Source organism: Sylvia atricapilla, chromosome 3 (assembly GCF_009819655.1).
Source record: "Sylvia atricapilla isolate bSylAtr1 chromosome 3, bSylAtr1.pri, whole genome shotgun sequence".
Classification (NCBI taxonomy): Eukaryota; Metazoa; Chordata; class Aves; order Passeriformes; family Sylviidae; genus Sylvia; species Sylvia atricapilla.
In genome coordinates this window covers 56,023,171-56,039,865 of record NC_089142.1, presented here as the reverse complement: position 1 = coordinate 56,039,865, position 16,695 = coordinate 56,023,171, and positions in this window count along the sequence as shown.

Sequence of the window (16,695 nt, the reverse complement as noted above, 5' to 3'; positions counted from 1 at the left end):
GAGGCTGCTTTTGGCTGTTGGCAGCAGGACCTTTGTTGTTGTTTTTTCTGTGTACAACCCTATGTGTCAGGGCCCAAGGCTATGGACCACAAGAGCCATGCTGCAGCATCCACTTGGAAAGTTCATGGATTATGCAACCTTTTGAAATAGTTCCTCTGTTTCAACTACAGTGTCCACATGAAGGCTCTGAGAGAAGCAAGTGTCATCTTCCACATAAGCATAGATGGAAGATAATCTCCTAAAGATGTTCATGCATCTTCTTATATGTAGTCAGGTCTCCAGTCATGTCAGAAATCCAAGGATGCTCATCTTGATTGTCTGAATGCCATTCACATCTTTTGACTTGATAAGTTTGATAAATACAAACTGCTGAAATTATTTTGGGAACATCACTGATTGTGAAGTAAAAAAAAACCAAAGTGAGCTTGATTTTCACTTCTCTGTCTGTCAGTTTGGTTCTGGCACAAGAATGGCTTTATGGACATTAGTCTGAGCTTCCTGTGCAATTAAAAAAATTAGTCTCACAATCACTTAAAAATTACAAGCAGGTTTTTATAATTTTTATAATGAAAATATTTTTTTGACAATATGTATTTACCATTTTCTGTTAGGGACAGTTTTATAAGACAGTTCAAAATTAGACAAACCACAAATATCTACCAAGTCTGAAGAACTGCAAACAGATTACTTGCATCTATCCTCTAGCATTTTATGGATGCACGTGAACCAAGCAGTGACTATTTTTCTCACGTGTATCCAAGTATATGGTCTCTATTTAGTGTTATCATTTCAGCTAAGCTCTTTCATATGTTTGCAGCAAATATACCTTTATGTTATCATATCATCCTGAGAGTCCTCTTCAAGTAAAGAAAAAAAAAAAAAAAGGTGCTGCATCAGTTCCAGAATTTCCATTTTGAATAGTCATTTTAAAACAAGTATCAATACCCTTCTCTAAATGAGAATTCAAGAACTCAGTTTTCAGCACTCTTCTTCTCCTGGCACAGTGTTCACTGCTGATGGATGACACTTGGGTATACTGTATTAGTCATGCAGGCTCGTGCAGTACCCAAACCCATGACACGTGGAGATAAGATACACATTGCTTACAGTTTAGAATCCAGCAGCTACTTGTGTAACTGCACATTAAAAGTAGGATCTGTTATTCCTTTCTGTTCATCCAGCACTGAGTAACAAATTGCCATTAGAATTTGGTTTCACTAAGATGACACCTGAAAGCCCATCACCCCAGTTGCCTGTGACCCCCTCTATTTGTCTCCCCTTTGTCACACCCTCATCTCTGAGCCCTTGTCAGATTCAGATACATTTTCTCTACAACAAAGAAATCTCACATCTTCTCTTTTCCCTCTACAGATAATAGCTTAAATTTTTGTAGTGCACCTTTGAGAGTTCTCTTTCTGACTATTTTGATTCAGGCTCTGCCCTGATCATGGCATAGCAAGCCCCTACAATCTGACCCAATTTTTTTAACATTATAAACATCTCTAAAAATATCCTACCAGATCCAAAAAGTAAGGCCTTGCACATCTCAGCTTTTCCTGACTCTATCGCTTACTTTTTATTACCAGGAAAACTTTTATTCTATCTGACTTTTATTCATAGACCCAAAACCAACATGTTGCAGAATAATTAGATTCCACATTAGTCCTGGAGGCTCTAAATCCAAATAGAAATTTATTTCTATCTGAAAGACTGAAAATGTTGTTTAAATCTTTTTTAAACAGGTCAGTTTTCAAATAAGGCAAAATTTTAAATAATTTAAAAAAAAAGAAAAAAAGAGAAAAATCTGCTGTTATTTATGTCAGCATAAGTTACAGTAAGGCTGAAGAGTTTTATGGGTATTCATAGTTAAAACTGAAAGCAAAATTTGGCCATCATGCTTGATATCATCATAATATCATCAAGCAGAGGAGTCCTGCTTAAGAACTGAAATGCCTAACAGTACCCTGTTCCCACAATGCTATTAGCTCTGAGTACAATGCTTTCTGTTACCTTTCCTATATTTAGGCTGTCGGTCTTTACAATTTTAGATTCTCCTCTTATGGTCACCATAAATCAGGAGTCTTTTTCAAGCGGCCTAAATAAGGTGAAGCGCTAATGCCAAATTACTTGCTGGCTAAAGACAAAAATACACTGATTACACCATCAGGATATAAAAAGGATGTTAAGAAGCTTGTGAGTTCAATTGTGGTATTTCCAGGAGGCTTAGTCCTCTATAAATGTGGCCTTTTTTTATTATTATTGAAATCTGCACTCTGAAAAGGCAGCTGGAAAAGCGCCGTTACTAAAATGAAGAATCAATTCAGAACCTAGTTGATCACATCAAGCGCAAAACCTAATCCCCTTCGCTCCTTTGAATATAATGTCAGTTTGCCAATATAACTTCCAGAGCTAGGATTATAGAACTTTTCTAAACTCTTCATCAAAGACCATTTTAATTGCATTTATTTTAAATTTTCTGTACTGATTTTCAGCAAATAAGCTTATTAATAACATCTCCATAAATGACTTCTATGACAAGTTAATTTACACTCCAAATATAAAAAAGAGAAGGTGTAGAAGCAAAAACCCAAACACTGATAGCAGCTGCATGTTGAAATCAGCAGGGGTATACCCTGGTATTTTCTCACTCTGCATATACTACTTCTGTATTAATCCTTTTTACCTGAATAGCATGAAGAGCACAATAGGTCAGGTTTTCTACCCTCCAGGTAAGTGATATAAGAAGCTTTTCCCATTTGGGTTAATCCAAAACCACACAACAAAAGCACCATATTGCCATATTTAGGAGGAGGCATGGTGTTGCATGTCAGCAGTAGGAAATCCTCTTTCCCAAACTGTAGGTTGAACCCGCCCCTGGGAGGGTGTATACCCTGTAACCAGAGTGTGTCTGCATGAATGCACAGGCAGCCTTGAACTAAATTTAAGGTACCTATAAGCTGCTCTGCCAAAGGAGATGACATGAACATCCCCAACCCTTGGCAGGGTGCTGCTAGCAGGGAGCTTGACAGGTCAAGTCCTTACTGTGCTTCTTAGCTGGTTCTGACAGCCTGCACTCAATTCTGCTGCAGGGACATTGTTCGCTTGATGGATGTTTACTCTGGTCAACTCTGACAGCAGCAGTGAGCAAGGTGAGATGACCAGGCTTTCAGTCTCGGCTCTGCGGGCCCACAGGGGACATACAGTGCTCACTTCAGCAGTGAGCCTGTGCAGAAACCACAGAAAAGGTTCTTCACTACTGCTTGTGTTCTGGCTCACCAGATTAAGTTTCAACAAAGTGCGTTTTCTTGTCCTGTCATCACACCTTCTCGTGGAAATAGATTTCCCACATTTCCTGATATGAGAAAAAAATGTCCAGTCGAACACCACAGGTCATGTCTTGCCTGTCAGTTTCTACTGTGGGAGAACAGCCGTGGTGCTTGACTGTGGCTGTGAACTATCTCTTCTCCCAGATCTCTCTTCTACCTCTCTTTTCCCTGATGACCTAGAATTACAGTGTTAAGAGGACAGTGAATGATCAATCCCTCCCTGTTCACCCTGTCCACCCATGCCACTTGTGATTCATAAATGAGCTCAAGGAGAGCAAAAGTAAGGGAGGTGAACATCCATGATTTAGTGAAAGGCTTATTTTATTCCATCCAGGAGCCTTACTTAAGCTATGGACATTGGTTCTTTGACCCTGAACAAGAAAGGGCAAAACTGGTTAGCAATGACCAAGAGGAGAACTAGAGAAGCACCGTGTTCTTCCTAAAGCACACATAATTCCTTGCAGTGACCATGTTACTGAGAGGCTGCCATGAAATAAAGACAACTGATGTTTGTCTAAGTGTGGAATAAAACTGGTGACATAAAAAGCGGCTTATCTGTTCCTTCCAAAATCGTAGTCCACAGTGGAGCACTGGAAGGGATCTGCTTCAGTTCCAGCTCCAGCCATCCCAAACATGAGTGCCCAAGCCAAGCAGGTGAGGTTTTTGCTGTCTCTCATACCTCTACACCAGTCTTTGCTGTCAGAAAGACTAGCAGGTTGCAGCCAGCTTCTCTATCTTTCTGCTATGTTCCTCCCACACCTGGGTAACATTTTGGCAAGCATGCAAAAAGCCCAGAAAAAGTACAGCCAACACATTTAGTGCTCTATCATGAATTGCTCCCTGCCTGACACCTGCTGCTCTCTCACAGGCAGAAGCTGAACTGCCCTGTTGTTCATGGGGATTGTGGGGGCTCTGAGTTTCATGGAGGAGAATGATTCCTTGTTTTCTGACCTCCCTTGGTGGAGACAAAGGAGGTCACACACAGGGTGATGTCCATGGAGGTATGAGGTTAGGAATGTGGGTAGACCCAAAAGTGGGCAAGAGAACAAGGAGATTACTGGGGTATGGCTTTGAAAAATGTTGGAGGCAGAACATAGATGGGAAGATTTCTGCAAAGGTACATACGAACTCATTAAATGGTTTATGTGTAAGCCATTGCCCATGGAGCTGCACAATGTTTGGCAGCTGTATTCGCGGTTGATATCTGTTGATTCATGAGCAAGGCACGACTTTCTGGGAAGAGACTTTCTGTTTCCCGTTGCTTGGCCCCTGACCTGGTCTGTCAGCAAAGGTGAAGTTCCTTTTGGTGTGCTATGGGCTGTGCACCATGAACTGGGCTATTGTGCACCCTTATCTCCTGGAGCAGCAGGATGTGTGATGGCCCTACTCCCCTTTGGAAAAGCACACTGAGGCCTGTGATTGCACTATCCATGGAAAAATACAACCTGGACCAATATAGATAGGTTGTGGCTCTGCTGTAGGACCTGATCCTTTTCAAAGGATGAGGTGTCAAGGCAAGGCCATGCTAAGGCCTTAGGATAACAGGTTAAGTGGGGCTTCAACTTGACACTGCTGCAATGACATGGAAAGAGAAAACTGCACAGTGCAGCTCAGGGGGAAGAAAAGTGGATGCAACATTTCTGCAGGGAAGTAAGAGAGGAGCTATGGGAAGCCTCAGATTGCTGCAGCTGAAGTTTTGGTGCTCCCTTTGATGCTCCTATTTTCAGATGTGTAAACGACAGAGAACCAATTGAATAACTGCCACCCTTGGCTCTGATGAGGGTGTTTTATAACTTATCACAACAAATTTGATATTAGCCAGCTGTGATTCCACTCACAATGGAGATGTGACAACCACTTGCTGAGCTCAGCTCCAAGCCCCCAGGAAGAGGCAAGGTAGCTGGGAGCACAGCAGTGCAGCAAAAGCAGTGCCTGACCTGAGTGTGTTCCTCATGAGGTAAATTGTTGCTGTGACCCCAGACCAGGTCCCCAAATGGCTGCAGTGAGGAGGCAGCAGAAGTGTCACAGGTAGGGGTATCAGCCAGCCTACTGCATAGTGTTACAGACTTTGGAGTAACCATACTACTAGTCTCAAGTCTGGGTTAATGTATCTTGACAGAAAACATCCTCTCTGGTCCTCATTTACTGAGCTGGCTACAGGAAAGGAGGAGCACAGAATCCTCATTTTAATTTACTCTGCTGTTAGTGAATATTCCTCTTTTGTTTGTGGCCTCAAGCACTTTAAAATAACTGCTCAGTATACTTATTTTGGCATGACCTAACTTTTCTAAGCTATCCTTTATGGTGTGAGCAAACTAGTACAAAATTAAAAAACTGGGGTTTTGTTGGCTGGTTGGGGAGTGGTGGGGGATTTTTTTGTGTTGAGGTTTGGTTTTTATTCCCAGAAAAATCATCAGCTATCAAAGCAGAAATCTGTGTGAGGTGGTGGTTCTCAAAAGTAGTTTGATACAGTTATTCTGGAATGATTAGCTGGTCAAATACATCACATTATTAAGTCCCAAATGAAGTTCTTGAAGTGAAATTAGCTTGTTCTTTTCTGTAGTATTCTTTGGAAAAATATAGTGCTGGTGACCTCTAGTGGAGTAAAAATAGACCTTTTTTTTTTTTTTTTCCCTTTAATAGTTAAAAAAATTCCCCATTAAAAGCAGCGTATTTTCTCCCCTCTGAACTGTATTAAACTGAAACACATAAAACAGAAGCTTATTTTGCTTGTCTGTGTTCAAGAAGCTGAAAGCAACCTTACAAAATCAGCTCCTGTGAGCTCACGGTTCTGATGGATTTATGCAATGCAAAGATTATGATATGATTCTGATAAAGAAGGCAGATTACCTTGGTTTAATGCATTTAGCTGTGGATTCTGAGAAAAGGCAAAGGAGCTGTAATGGATAATTCCCTCCAAAACTTTTATGAAATCTATGACAGCTCTCCTGTTGTTCTTCTTGTCACCAGAGGGTGAAGAATATAAAAGTCAATTGGTTTCTTAAAAGACCCTCAGTGACACTCAATGAGCTTGGCAGCTAGTGTTTGTGCCAAGAATGCTTTCCTCTCCTTGAAAAAAAAACAAAACCCTGATTTGGTTAAATCAGGAGTTAGGGAATGTACAGGCTTGCTAGAGCTTAAAAGCTGAAGTCTCTGAAGGTGCCATCTTCAGGGAGTGTGTCATGTCCTTGCTTCCCAGCTCCTGATGCCCAAGAAGCTGCACCTTGCCCTTCACTCTCCTCAGGAAGAGAGTTGTCCCCATCCAGCCACCCCAGGGAGTTTTGAACTGAACAAGGAAATTGCCCCATGGTGGAGGTAGATGAAAGTAGAGCTCCAGCCTCTGCCTGTTTGGTGCCTGATTCTAGAGAAGTCACTTACATCAGACTTTCCAAGTCAGTTTGTTCATTGGTACATGCCTTGTTTCTTAATTGTGTGGAAAATAGCTACAGTGGGTACACTGCAATTATTTGTAATTAATTCTTAATAAATATTAAGAATTATTAACAAATAACTGTCAAGGTGAGAAAAAATCTGTTGTCTCTTCCACAGTGGTCTCTCCTGGGTTTACTTCTTTTCTCTTGGTTCCTCTTCCACCACTCATGTCATTAGCAGATGTGTGCATTCATTTCATGTAGGAGACTACAAGCAACACCCTGCTGGGAGGGGAGCTGCAGGCACACAGGCGGGCAGAAGATTGACAAATTGGTATAGAGAGCTGAAAGACTGTGAGTAATAAGTCAGTTAGACCACAAAATAATACATTTAAGTAAGGGTAATTTACTACAGAATTATGAAATGGGATGTGGCAGGCTGGCTAATAGTTCTTCAGAAAGGGAATTGAGGTTGTAGTATACTCCATGTATATTATATATTAATGAGCAATAATGTTGACACTGTTGGGCAGAAATGTGAGGATCACATCTGTGATATATAAGCAGAAAAAGTAACACGTAAGAATCATGAAGAAATTTTTCTGTCTTACTCAGCAGCCCTGAGGCATCCACTGATTTTCATGTCCCATTCTGGGCAGCATTCCCCAAAGAGGGTGTGATTCATTGAAGAGTCGTGTCAGAGTCAGCAGCAGATGTCCAACATCTTCAAAGAGCAGAGAAACGTACTGTTCTTCATGTCCCCTGGGGACAAGGCAAGTAAAGATGGACTAGCACTTGTACAGAGTTTAAGATAAACATGAGTCTAACAATGAGCACTGGAAAAGACCTACCTCAGAAGCCAGTGAAATATGTGAGTTTAGGCATTTTTAAAGAACAGGTTAGACAGGAAAAAATTAGCAATAAAGGTAACCAGCAAAGACTGAGATAGCGGACCTTCTGTTAGAGCAGGAAGATGGACTACATGGCCTACAGGGGACGCTGTCAGACTTATTTTTCCCCTTGGCCGATCTGAAATGCTTAAGCTTTATTTTCATCTATATTCCAGACTCCCAAGAGTGAACAAAGTCAATGGTAGTTGCCTTTATATGTTTTAAGACTTGGTTAGTACTAAATCACAAGTACAGAGTGTAGGTTTCCCAAACTGGCTGTCCAAATATAAAGGATGTTTTGGGCTTTAAAATGATACATCTTTGTTCCTCCTCTCCAATGCAGAGTCAATGCTATCCATTCATCTTTTTGTCATGTCGTAAAGGTGGACTAATTCAGTCTTATTATTTTTTTATATATTACTGTAGCATATAGCATTTTGTGGGGAAACAGTTAACTATATTGCTATGACAGGTTATCTCCATTTCCAAGGTTAATACCACAGGCTGGAAAAAACAAACACTATAATGTTCACATTCACTGTAGGTCATAAAGGAAACAGCAATGTCTGTGGTTTTGAAGATTGAGTTCTGATGTACCACAGACCTCCACAATATTATTAGCTAATGATTATCTTCTTTGTGTACTCAACAAGGTGAGGGTGTGTGAAAAAAACTGTATGCAGTACAGATTTTAAACACTCTGTTGTGCATGTGCACAAAAGTGCAGAGTAACAGAGTCATGAATATCCTCTGCTTCTGAGATTTACCACCTTGCACATAGCTGCCTTTTGTAATAGCTTTTCCAGGTGCCCCTGTGCATGAAATCAACCTATGGAGTACTCAAACATGAAGAACAAATTTATAAGTTCCTGAGATTGGCTCAGTTGGTCAGAGTATGGTGTTAATAACACCAGAGTGGTGGTTTGATCCCCATACCAGCCATTTACTTTAGAGTTGGACGTGATGATCCTTGTGGGCTACTTTCAACTCAGAATATCTGTGATTTTCTGTGATATGACTTGTTCAGACAAACCTGTATTGTCTTCAAGAGGAAGCTGTTTGGTTCCTTTCCCTACTCAGTTAAGCAGGGAGGCATAACACAAGCTGTTGCTGAGACAGTTGTGAGTTTCTCCCTAGCTTCCTCTATCCCAGAGTGGCACAGTCCGAGCAGGAGCCCCATCTACAGGGAACCAAGTGGCCCCTGGCCTGTTGGGCTGCCTGGAAATCTCTCCTGTCTAAACTCACAGGAACCTACGGAGATCAAAACTCGATTTGATCTGGCAGTCACTTGGAAATGAAGCTGGAGGGATTGAATGATGTGGGAAGTCTCTGAAAGCTGTCTGAAAGCAGGTATGCCAAATCTGAGAGCAGCCCCAGCAGACTGCAGGGTCCATGCATTAGGTGCAAACCCATCTATTGGCTGTAAGCACCTGGCCAGCTGCAGTTACCATGCAGAGCAGTAGCACTTCTGCTTTTTTTCTCCAAAATGTTCCCTCCAAATCCCACTTGCTCCATAACTCATTATCTCTGAGGAACTAAGATCTAATAAAGAGGTGAAGACTTTGACAAGTTGCTCTGCTTCTGCTCCAAACTCCCAACACCTGCAAAAAGACATAGGCAAATAGTTAAGGGGAATTCCACTGCAGCTGTGTTGCCTAGCCCTCACTGCTCTAGCTTGCCACTGGCACAGGCGTTTCCCTTTGCAGGGAGGATTTAGGTGAAAGAGGCAGTTGTAGTCTCTGCTCAGGCCCTCCTTTTTAAGTGGCAAATTGAAAACCTGCCTTTTAGGGGTGTTGTGGTTTAACCTCAGACAGCAATTAAGTACCATGCAGCCTCCCATTCACTCCCCTAGCTTGTCCCAGTGTGATGAGGACAAGAATAAGGGAAAAGAAGTAAAATTGGTGGGTTGAGATATGAGCACTTTAATAACTGAAACAAAGTAAATCATCATCATCATCATCAAATGAGAGAGGAGCAGATAAAACCTAAAAAGCCCGAAATGATGCATAAAACCACTGCTTACCTCCCACTGACTGATGTCCAGCCCATTCCTGAGCAGTGATCACTGCCCCCCAGCCAACTCTATATCAGCCAAAACTGGGACCAGAGGTGTGCTGCTACACATCTGGGTATTGTCCCTAGGGTACCTGCCCATTACTACCCCATCCGTATCAATAGTACAAGAACTGAACTGTTCCAATCATCCACAGTCATAAGCCTGAAGGATTAAATGTTTTCTATCCATAAAACTGATTTTTCTCCTCAATTTTAATGTCATGTATGTTCAAGCTGAAGATAAAATGTTAAACACGTAAATGTTAAACGTTTCATAACATAATCAACATACTGGCCTAAAAAACATGGCTTTTAGAAATAAAAAAATGCTGAGTTATTTAATTCATGTTTTCACTCTTGAGTTTCTATGAATGAAGCTTAATTAACTCAGGCTTTTAAGGTTTTACAGCTAAGAGGGTGGTTTATGTAGATGTGATAATCAGAGGACTCCAGGAATTAGGCACTTTAATATGTTGTCTCTGATTTCCATGGCATGTGTCCAAGAGATTGAGAGCTGGCACAAATATATTAGGTTCTAGAATTGGCAAGGGGTCCAAACCCCACACTGGTAAACATGGATATATATGTCTAAACATGTTAGTCAGAAATAAATCTCTAAATCTCACAGAAAGGCATTTCAAAGTCAGATGTCTTGCAGTGAACTGGGACTTTTTTCAAAAGGGTACTGAAGGCCTGATTTTCTTTTCTCACTTCTGGAGCTGCTTTGCCGCTTTGGGTGGGCTCATGTAGAGGAGAGGACATGGTCAAAGAGCTTGGAGTAAGAAACAACGAGTATGTACGTGGTAGATAGCGTGAGGTCATATTCACTGAGTACAACTGAAATTGCAGAGCTGCTATCAGGCAGGAGCAGATACCCACTGCAAAAAGCCAAGGTGCATTTCAGTGGTGTGCATGTAACTACTTACGAAAGGGTAAGATTTGGAGAAGAAGTGAAGTGTGAGAGATATGTTCAAAGCTCACAGTCTGAAGGAGTAGAAGTTAAAGGCACTGCCAAAACTCATCACTGGCTTTCCCAAAAATCAGTAAGATGAGGTTGGAGAAGGAAAAAGGGTATTTTCACTTCCCCAGAGGAGCCAGGAAGAGACTTGCAAGTTTTCTTGCTTTCATAAGAGTAGCTGCAATTAACCAGCCACTCTAGTGCTACTCTGGATTTCTGGTTACTTTTTGTAGGGTGAAATTAACCTTCAGCCAAGTCACCAGCTTTCTGCCTATTGGATCCACGTACCCAAAAATCTTCCTTATGCACTATGTCCATGGTAGCAAAGTCCTTTCCAAGAGCTAAACTTTATCAGAGCTAACTACAAAACTATGCTTTGTTCTCTCTTGTTTGACAAGGCCTGCTGCTGAAGTCAGAAGCTGCAGTGGAAGGCCAAAGCAATGTGTGCACTCTGTTTGCTGTGAACCCAGTCTCAGACATTCTTTACTTGGGGCATTCCTGCTCAGAGGCAGTGCAGTGCTCTTCAGGACACTGAGTGCCCAGCACAGCACATGCTGTACCACTGTCAGTCTCTTGGGCTTTGCCAGCACCTATTTCATCAGTGTGAATTTAAACAACTAATGCTTCAGTGGTTAGTCTGCAACACAGAGGTTTAAGCCAAACTGAGCAGCACAGAGTCTGAATTTGAATGAGACGGGAGGAGGAGGGTGTCTGCTGAGTGGAGTCGCTCATAGGCTGGCAGCACCTGCCATGTGGGAGGCAAATGAGTGCACCAGGACTTCTGTAGCCTTCAGAAAGGCCCAAGTCCTTATGCTGAAGTCTCTTGCTGCACAGAAGTAAGTCAGCCAAGCAGCCGTGTTGGGGTGACAAGGACTTTGGTGACAGGTGGCAGCTGCCTTCTCGTGAGGCTGCCTTTACCAGGGGTGTGGAGGGAGGCAGCAGCAGGCTGCAGTTCTCAGCTGCTCAGGGAGCTCCTTCATACAAATCATGCTGGTAAACTAAACAGAAAATTACAAGAGAGCGTTTGCTTCACAAAATCAGCTTTGCCAGAAGTGAAATGTATCTTGGGCTTTAAAAAAAACCCAAAACAAATAAAAAACTCAAATGCCAGAAGAACAAATGCCAGCCCCTGAATTGCAGCAGGCTGCAATCCCCACCAAGTGGTTTTGGAGGATGTGTATCAAGGATTCTCTCTGAGGCCACTGCCCAACTGAAGGTTTCTTCCCTGATGAGGTTTCCCAGGGCTCCCGTGGGTGCCCACCCAACCGGTTTATGTTGGGTAACCAACAGGCACAGGCACAGGTGTGAGGGGCACAACCATACAGGCACAGCCTGCCTCCAGGAGCTACATCATGTGGTGTGAGGGGCCAGAGACCTGGTTCCTGAAGAGCATCCACTCCCTACTCATGGGAATCAGGAGAAAATGTCATTTAAGTGGGAGGAAAATAAGCTGTTTTTTCCCTGGCCTCTCTCTCTGCCAGCAAAGTGCCTACCTGTGCCTCCAGGACACAGAACAGAGAAAGGAAACTGTCCCCTCCCTGTCAAAGTGCTGCCAGCATAGCATTTCCCCTACCTGTATTTTAAAAGACAGTATTTTGGTGTGTGCAAAGGAAAGAATTCTGGGGCAGCAAACCTCCATTTTTTTCCATAGAGCTTCTCCTGTATTGTCCGGGGTTCTAATAGTTCTGTCACTCCACCTACTGAGCTTTCAGTATCTCCAGCTCTGAAGGGGAATGGTAGTCTCAAAATAAATTTGAGACACCTCCAGATGCAGAGTGTCCACTGAAGACTGCCTTTGCTACGTTTTCATGGACTCAGGTGACAGAGGTTCTGTCAGGGGAACAGGTGACCTGAAGCATTTTTTGCATTGTGGGAGTGCCCACTGCTCATTTCTTCAGGACTGCTGGGTGAACACAAATTGACCTGTGCTTTGGAGGCTGGTTTCTTTTCCTGCTTGCCTGCAATGACTTGAAAATTTTGATGGACTTTGGAAAGCTTTACCCAGACATTTGGTTTTAATGAATGCATGTAAAACTGCTTTCAGATTGCCAGCTGCGGTCAAAAACCAGCAAGAAGGCGAGGCACAGCATTAATGACATTTAGTTGTTTATTTTTGCAACAATGAGATTTTCAGGAGAAAACAAAACACTTTGTCAGTGGAAATAATTAAAACCATGAAAATGACTGCATTTCCTGTGTGACTGACATATTCCATGTGGGAGAAAATGTTTCCCAGCAACAAAAAATACATTTCAGCAACTCAAACTTTTCTTAGCAATGGACATCTCTTTCCTTAACTGGAACAGACAAAGGGAATTTCAGCTTACACATGTTTGACAATTCATCACAAGAGTAAAGAACAAACTCTCCTTTCCACCATACAATGATCTTAAAGGATTCAATTTTTGGCATCTTATTTGGAAATTCCTAGAAACCACCTGACTTCAAGCGGTGGGTGACATTACTAACTGGCTTCTCCAGGTTCAATTCTTGCTCTGGAAATGTGTACTGCCTCCCAATTTTATTTCAGATGGACAATTTTCTTTCAAATGTAAGGGCTGCTGTTTCTCTGATTTGTTAAACAAGAAAAGGTAAATATAAAATATTTGAAGCAAACAGGAAAGAACAGTGTGTGATGACAAACAACAGACATGTTATTCAGCAACAAAGTACAAGTGGCCCCTTCAGATTACCCAGAAGCTGAAAGACTTTTCTTTTTATTCATTAGAAAGGCTACACTGCCATAAAAGTGGAAACCTAAACTAAAATTTGTATTTTATTTTCTCATCTCAATTCTATTTGCATTGTATTTTCCAGTCTTCAGTTCTTACCTTCAGTTTGATTTCAAGTTTCTGCCAAAATATAACTCTTAGAATTGTTGACCAAGGCCACACTGTACTTCTAAAGAGTACTTTTAAAGAAGACACTAACAGAAGACCAAAAGATTAAATATTTGTGCTGTGAGTCAGCGGGACTCTGGAGGGAGTTGCGAAGCGTGATGAGCTCTGGACTATGTCTATGATTTGAGTTTTTTAAAGCCAGATAAAAATATATTGGTATAAATCATTGCCTCTCAATGAGTAAGAACATAACAGAAAAGTATGACTTAGTAAGAAACCACAGGATTAAAAATGAAAAAACTTGTGTTTTCAGTTGTCATGAATTTTCTATATGGCACCAGACTATATTATTTATTTACTTACTAAATATTATCTGTTTATTGATGTATCTGTAGTTTATTCAGTTGCAAAATGATACAAATGGCATAGACTAAACATTGTATTTATGAAATATAGCTTACATTTATTAAAAGCATCTTTGCAAAATTGACTGCTGAATTGTAATTCTTTTGCTGCACAACAGTAATAACAATTATCTTTATATTCAAAGTTCCTGAATGATGCATTATTTTACTTTCTTGAAGCAGCTCTTGGGCTTTTTCATCCAGCTCTCATTGCTCAGTAACTAGAATTTTGGCAAATTTTCCTCCTTGTGTATGGGTATCAATGTGTCAACACTAATGGTAAAACTTACTCCTGCTTTTCTAGATTGGTACCTTTTTTTTTTTTTTTAAATAAATAGTATGATTTTCTTTCAGGGTTTCTCCATTTCTTTCTTGTCTCTCCTCTCCATGTCACTTTCCTTCTTTTGTCCTCCTAGGTTTCCTCCTGTTGTTCCAAGCCAGCTATCTCACGAGCATGTTCTGCAAATGGCAAACTATTACTTCAGAGATGAAGGTAAAGTAGCTTAAGCTGACATGTCAAGAAAATGCTCTCCATACTTTGCTGAAAAGCTTTGTTTCTACATTTTAAAATAAATAAATTAACTGGGAGATTTCCACTATCTTCTTTTTAAGAATCATAAAATCTACAGAGAAATAAGATGACCTTCTTTACTCCAACTCTAATAAAAGTGGTCTATGAAAGAAAACTCTCCAACCCTTAATTAATTTCTACTGGCTTGCCACCAACTTCCCCATCTCTCCACAGTCCTAAATTTGAATTATTAGATCACCAGAAATACAAATCACAACCAGAGATTTTAGAAGAAATCCCCACATCAGCCTCACAGATTTTCCATACAGATTATTCAGCAATTTAATGTGACTATCTTATCTTCTTTTTCTGGCCTAATCACGTTTCCAGTACTAAAGTGTTTGCCTGCATTTGAAAGCAAGGAACTGAGAGGACAGCAGAAAAGGTGAATTTTTGCCAACTGCACGTGAATAAAACCAACAGGGGAATCTCATGAGAGTGTTGTGTTCATACCCCTTGCCTGTCTCTTGACCCTCTCCTGCTTAGGCCTTTTAAATCTTTCCCACTTTTGTTTCCCACTTCTGAAGGGTGTGACCTTCTGCCCAGCCTCCCACAGCACAGCTATGAAGCCAGGGCTCTTACTCTTCAGAGCATCATTAATCTGTTGCCCGTCGCAGCATTTTGGATTTGTTGCCTTCTGGCAACATTTCTCCCTGCTCCTTGGTTCCAGCAGGACTCCCTGCCTGGGTGGCCATGAGAGGGGCAGAGCAGGTGCAGTCCTGTCCTAGCCTGTCACCACCCTGGCAGGCTCCTGCTCCTGATCCAAGGAACACCTTGCTCCTGGCACAGAGCCCCAGCCAAGCGATTGTTTTGAGCATTGTGCACAGGCAAGGCAGTAACAGGAAAACAATGGAGAACTGAAAAGCATCAAAGCACACTTCTTTCTCTTTCTCCTTATCCCCAGTCATGTCTGTTGTACTGGAGCTTCTCTTGTTTGCTTGACTGTTTTTTTCTAGTGGGAAGCAGAAGGGGTTGTGGGACCAGGACCCTGTGGCCACCAGCAAGGGTTTCAGTCGCTGCATTTCACACTATCCCTCTGCAGCTGGGTTGACTGCAGAACCATCACGGGCTGTTTGTTTTCTCTCTCTGTTTGCTTTCATTGGCTACAATCAGCTTTCTTACAGTTCCTTCCTTTTCTGGGTTTCCAGTTAGCACCAGTAAACACCAATAACATCAATGCCTCAGATTTTTGCCACAGTTGTGATAAGACATTCTCACGCCGGATGAGCTGTGGCTTTTCACTATCAGCCAAAACTGATGACACTGCAGCCCATCCCTAATAACAATACCATCTCAGGCTAAAATATTTCACTTACTGGGAATGTTTCCACTTACTGGGAATGTTTTTCTCCAAAGACCATATTACAGGCCTTGAACCAACAGGGCTTACTCTATTAGCATCTCCCTAATGTCCTACCTCCCAAGGTCTCAGGTTTATTCCCTCTGTGTAGGGAACTTGGGCTAAGCTTTGATCTGCCCCAGGTAATTCCCAGGCTTCCACACAAGCATAAGGTATAACTGAGGGGGCATGGCTGAAGTCTGGGAACCTTCCTGGAACCTCAGCAGCACCCATAGCTCAGCATGGCAAGGTGCACTGCCCTTTGGGCAGCCCAAACACAAGAATAAGAATGTCTTCCTTCCATGTTTTCTCTGGCCATTATGGTTTGTACTGTGTCTTACTGGCTGCTTTACCCTCCATGCAAACTAGGTACATACCTTCTGAGATTACCCCAGGGGGTGAAGTCAAACAATTTCTGAGTTGGAGTTGGCATAGATACCATGAAATAAAGGCAGAATTAGAAAGGAAGAATGGATAATTTGACTGGATTTCTTAGTAAACATGAAGGTAAACATTTCAAATAATCCTAGGCTCTGGCCTTTGAAGGGATTGAACTCTAGGTGTAAACACAGTTAAAAGAAATCATACTGTTTGTCTAAAATACCTCTTTTTTCCTATTAAAAATATTAATTCACCAATTCACCATTGTATTCACTTAACATTCATTTCATAAAATCTGTTCATCCTAAGATTTGAGAACTCAGTATAATACTTACTCCTGGGGGTAGTATGCTTTTTGTTCAGGGTAAGGTGCAGTTCCTGCAGTTTCACAAATTTTTAAATCCTCCTAAAGTCTGTATGTGCCAGCAGCTGTGTATAATCAGCATATTTAGTTGGAGGATGGCATTTAGTTTAGGGGGGTTTTTGAGCAGTTGTATTACATCTCTTAACTCCCATCAAAATCAGTAACACACTGTGGCTGATGAGTGATTCAGCAGGAG